Genomic DNA, 5251 nt, shown 5'->3' on the forward strand with positions numbered 1-5251 from the left:
GCGGAGAGACGCGGAGCCCGAGACGCAGCGGCGGCGGCGGCGACAGGTACGGGCGCCATGGCCACGGGGATGGAACGCGCGCGCGCGCGCGGTGGACCCGGGAATCGGCCCGGCGCTGGCGGTACCGCCTCCGCTATCCCTCACGCGGCTTTCCCCGGGGCGGCGTGGACGGGGCGTGCGGCAGACGGGGGCCACGCGTGGGAGGCGGAGCGGCCTCGCCTCCGGTCAGCGAACGCTCAGCGCGGCGCCGGCTCGCCCGCCCGCGCGCGGCTTTTGTTTCCCGCGCAGCCTGTGCACAGGTCCAGGAGCCCCGTGTCGCCACGCCACGCCGCCGCCGGGGCGGAGGAAACTTGGCCTTCCGGAGCCCCGCGAGCCCGCACGCGCGTGCGGATAACGGAGCGCCCCGCCGTGTCCGCCTGGCCGTGCGATGGGCGTGCCGCCCGGGCGCCGCCCTCACCTGCCATTCCCGGGCCGGCTCGCTGCCGGCGGGCAGGTGACCCGCGGGCTCGGAAGTGGACGCAGGAGGGAAAGCCAATTAAAAGTTGCTTTAGGGTGGCTGAGCGGGGACAGGCGGTTGTCACCAAATCTGACGACCGGAGTTCGATCCCCGGAACCGACTCGCGAGAGTTGTCCTCTGACCTGCACGTGTACACACACACGCTCACACTCACTCTCTCTAAATATGTAAGTTGTTTTAGGAGCCTCCATTCCATTCCCTTCAGCCCTGGGACATCACAGTCTGGGCGTTAGCCCGTGACTCGGAACCCAGCCTTTGGTGCGCGCGCGTATGAAGCTAAGGGAGCACACTGCATTATGATCATCTTCATCATCCTCTTCGCTGTGGGTGAGCCAGGTTGGATCGCCTGCGCCTCGGGTTTTGAATAATGGGCTTCGGCGGTGGCGAAAGCTTTGGAAGGCACAGATCGTAAGCAGAGCGTGCAGGACTCGGGACAGTGTGTTCCGCGCTTGGCCGCCTTTCAGTCAGTTCTGCAGGCAGCAGTTGGGAGCTGGTGGTTTGGGGATTTTTTTTTTCCAGCGGACTGAGGTTGAGCGTTGAATGGGCACTTTCTTTGCCTTTCCTAGGGGTAGGAGAGAGTTTATTTTCATTGTCTTTCCATTTTCTTAGGGTAGAGGACAAGGGAAAAGTTAAGATGAATTTGGGTTAAGAATTTTGTCCCTTCTTTCCTGCTCTTGCTGTTAGTGTTTGTGTTGTTATTATTACTATAGAATTGTAGTAGCCCCTTCTCTTGTTGTATGAATCAATTCAAGAAATAACTGAAACTATCCTATCCTGGTGAGACATTCTTGCTCCATTGTACTTTCCCTTAACTGTTTTCTGGTAGCTTCTCTACCAGCCGTCCGGTATGCGCCGACAGGCTTCTAAGAGCTTTCACTTTGCGGATCCTACAGAAATGGCATGTTTTAGCTATTTTTAAATGGGAAGGTTAATAACATTCATTATTTGTTAGAAACACGTGGTTTAGTTCTCTCTCTTTGACTCTAATGTGTCCTGTGTGGAACTGCGGTGGGTATGATCTGTACTTAGAGGAGTTGAACTCAGAGTAGTTAGTCTCTACCTGATCACACTGATTAACTGAGTGGCCATTGTATTCATCTAGCTAGTTTGAGTTAGCTATTAGTTGGAACCACTCGAGATTATTTTAAATTAATGTAGGAATATTACTTTTAAATTGTTTTAAAACAGCAAGTTTATACATTAATGAGGCTTTTGTCATTCCAACATTTTTTAAAAGTTTGCTTCTCGGTATTTACTTTTCAGCTATGTGACATGGAGTGGATTTATTTTTATTCTCTTTTAAATTTTCATTTATGTATTTGTTTATTTATCTGTCTGTTGTCAGTGTTGGTGCGACCATGCTGGCACAGGCATGGCTGTCAGAGGACGACTCTGAGTTGTTTCTCTCCTTCCACGATGTGGGTCCTGGACTTCACATTCAGGTGGTCTCCTCAGCAACCCCACCAGCCTAAGACATAATTTAACTCACTTCAGCATGGAAAACCTACGGTTTTGGATTAGGCAAGTCAGTTGATTTTGAAATTCTTCCTTGTTCTTGGATTGGGAAAGAATGTGCATTCTTTGTTGTTCAGTTTAGAGTGAACTAGCGTACCCCGTGGTGCCGAGAGGTTCGGTCTGGCTAAAGTTCCTGATGGTTCCTGAAGGCAGATTAAGTGGCTCTTCGCCATGTAGAATGGGCTGCTTTAAAAAGGGGGCTTTCTTTGTTTTAGATGATTTAATTCCCCTTTGGTGTTTCACTACACGAAGTTGGAGGGTTTATAATCCTGTGTCTTATGATGCTGCTTACATGTACCAAATACCATAAGTCACATTAATTAATTTTTTAAATTTGTTTATGCTTATGGGTCTTTTATCTGTATGTCAGTATGCTATTTGCATGCTTGGCGCTGGCAGCATGGGAGGCCAGGAGAGGGCTCTGAAGGTCAGGAGCTGAAGTGTGGGTGCCCAGGAAGGGCAGCCGGGACCTTCTTCCCGCCCTTCAGGGCTTATTTCACCTAGTTACACAAAGACAGGGCTGGCGTGTGCTTGAACTAGAAAAGTGCTTTTTGATGCCCATTTGTCAGGTGTTTTAATTACTGATTTTTGTTTACTTTGTCTTATTTGTGGTAGACCAGATCACAGAATTATCAACCACATTTCACTTTCAAAATTAGTGCACATGTTGTTTCTCACATCTAGACACACACACAATATTAGGCTGTTTATTAGGCAGTTACCTTCAAGTGTAGCTCCTTTTGAGTCTGGATATTGCTGGTAAGTTTCTTTTCTCCTCCTTCCCTCACCTCCCTCCTTCCCCCCTTTTCTCGCCTAGGCTTGAACCCACTCCTTGTGCATACTAGGCAGATGCTGTACTCTTAAGTGAATACTATAACAGACATTAAGAACATGCTCTGAACGCCTTTAACATTTCCATGATTTCCAAAGAAGATTCTGTTGTGCATATTTTGACACTCTTAAGTCTGTAATGAACGCACACTGAACCATTACCACCATTTTGTCATGCTTGAGCTTTTCAGCTTAACCAGTAACTAGACTTTTTCCCGTTATTTTATATTTCTGAAATTCTCTGCAGTATATTTTAATGCTTTTTAATTTTTTAATTTTTATTTTTTATCTTTGCTGCCCTGGGATTCAGCCCAGGGTCTTATGGGTGCTAGACAAACGATCTACCATTGAGCTCTTTGCTGCCCTGGGATTCAGCCCAGGGTCTTATGGGTGCTAGACAAACGATCTACCATTGAGCTCTTTGGTGCATGTTAAAGTTCTGACATACGTGCTGCCTCAGATGTTTCAAACATTTAAACCTCATGCATCGAAGACCGGGTGGATGATATGCAAGTCCTGTATCTGTTGTCTTAAAACAAGGACTGCCTATGTGTGCGCTTACTTGCGAATAGTGATTACTTTGTATAAAAGCCAGTTCTGTAAGGGGGACAGGCTGAAAGAATTTGTTAGAGAATATAGTAGATTATTAAGGGTATTATAGTAGTATTTAGAGCACTAAAATCCCACTATTCAGAATCATTTGTCCGTCATAGTTTGGTAAGAGAATTTGACTTGTGCTGTAGGGGTACAGGCCCGTTTACTCCCAGCATCCAGGATGCAGAGGCAGCCAGATCCTCACACGGAGTTCCAGGCCATATGTAATAGGACTGCAGGAAGCCCTGCTACAAACAATACCACGGACAAAAATCCACCAGTGATAACTGTCTACATTGTATGCGTTAATCAGTATTTACTACTAGTCGTTCTGGAAACATTTGATTCTTTAGAGTGAAGGACCACCAGAGGGAGTGTAGGGTCTACACATTTGGTGTGCCTGGTTTTAACCCTTAGTTTGGAAGCAAAACCTTTGTCAAAAGTGAGAAAAAGTGTTATTTTAGTTATCTGGAACAACCAGGCCAGCTTTCAGTAGTGAAAGTAGGAGATTGTAGATGTTTGGAGTTGCTCTGTTTTCTGTAACAAAGCTCAAGGCTTCATTGAGCCTCTCTCTTTTTTTTCTTTTAGAAGAAGATACAATTATTAGAAATGAAAATGATACATTTTCAGAGTGAAACAATGGGTTTTTAAGTACACAGTCATACAGCAATGAAAGGGAGCATCCACAGGCTCAGAATGTTTCTTCATATTTATAGTGTGGCACATTCGAATTGTATAGTTTTGAAATTGCTCAGCGTTGGCAAAGAGCACAAGACGAGGAAAGATCAAAGACTAGAAGAGGTTGCATTTTTCCTCTCCTGATTGCAAGCCTTCCTTTGGTGCCAGTGGTAAATTTCTAGAACCATCTGTAGCACTCTGTCTGGGCTACTGTTAAATGTATCTCCTGAAAATGTTCATCAGAGTGTCAGAGCAGGGTTGCAATTTTCAAATTGATCTTTTAAAAAGTCAGATTTGTTTTAAAGGAGAAAAAAGATTAGTGATTTTTACTCCAGCATCTTTCAAGCTTGAAGGTGGTGGCATCCTTTAAAAAAAACTAACTAAAAATTACTATGAGAAATTGTAATGACAAGCAAATTATCTAGAGAAGCCAACAGATTGCTTACTTTTCACCCTTAATATTAGTAATTAACATTGGAGGAACAGTTAAGATTTGGAGGGTTGGTTTTAATAGACTTAAGTTTGAGTGATGAGTAAAGTCTTTATTTAAAAAAATAGATTTGTGTGTGTTTTAATGTTTGTATGTCTGGAAATGAAGTCCTTTCTCTTGTCAGCTGAAATTAATTATACAGGAGCATTTGAGTCAGTTTCCTCTCATAGACTTCATGTTGTGGTGAGAGAGAACATTAGCAATTGAGCCTTTATCAGCATATATTCTGAATAAGCATGGAACGCTCTTTACCTGTGTAAAATATTTACTAATGAAATTGTTTCCATGTGTAAGTTTTGACAGAGTTAAAAAAACTTAAATATTTTGTGTTTTGTCTTTGATGTAAACAAAATTATTGTGCAGTAGATGGTAAGATCCCAGTGTTCTGTTTTTGGAAGAGATTTGCGAGGACACATTTGTCTTGCTGAGGAGCAGCACCAGCTCAAGTGAGAGAAAGATGTTTCTATTCTTCTGCTCCCGGGTAGACTGAAAATTAAGAAAAGCTAAGATGGTCATCTTTCCATCGTAGATTTAATTTACCTTGAATTTAGTAAGCTCTGCAAAATTAGTATTTGTGGGGCTGGTTAAGAGTGCTCATTGCAGGGCTGGAGAGGTGCCTCAGAGGT

General features: G+C 44.5%; 1 protein-coding gene across 2 annotated transcripts in view; it reads left to right on the forward strand.

The window, feature by feature from the left end:
• Positions 1 to 5251, forward strand: part of Fkbp5 (FK506 binding protein 5) — an 83684-nt gene continuing 78433 nt past the window's right edge. The window contains exon 1 of one of the 2 annotated variants that reach the window (XM_005360356.3): positions 1 to 46. The gene's annotated coding sequence lies outside the window, so the exon portion shown is untranslated. Of the gene's footprint in view, positions 47 to 663; positions 685 to 5251 lie in introns of those variants that run through there. The other variant, XM_026785645.1, reaches the window with a different exon arrangement.

Source organism: Microtus ochrogaster, linkage group LG2 (genome assembly GCF_000317375.1).
Source record: "Microtus ochrogaster isolate Prairie Vole_2 linkage group LG2, MicOch1.0, whole genome shotgun sequence".
Classification (NCBI taxonomy): domain Eukaryota; kingdom Metazoa; phylum Chordata; class Mammalia; order Rodentia; family Cricetidae; genus Microtus; species Microtus ochrogaster.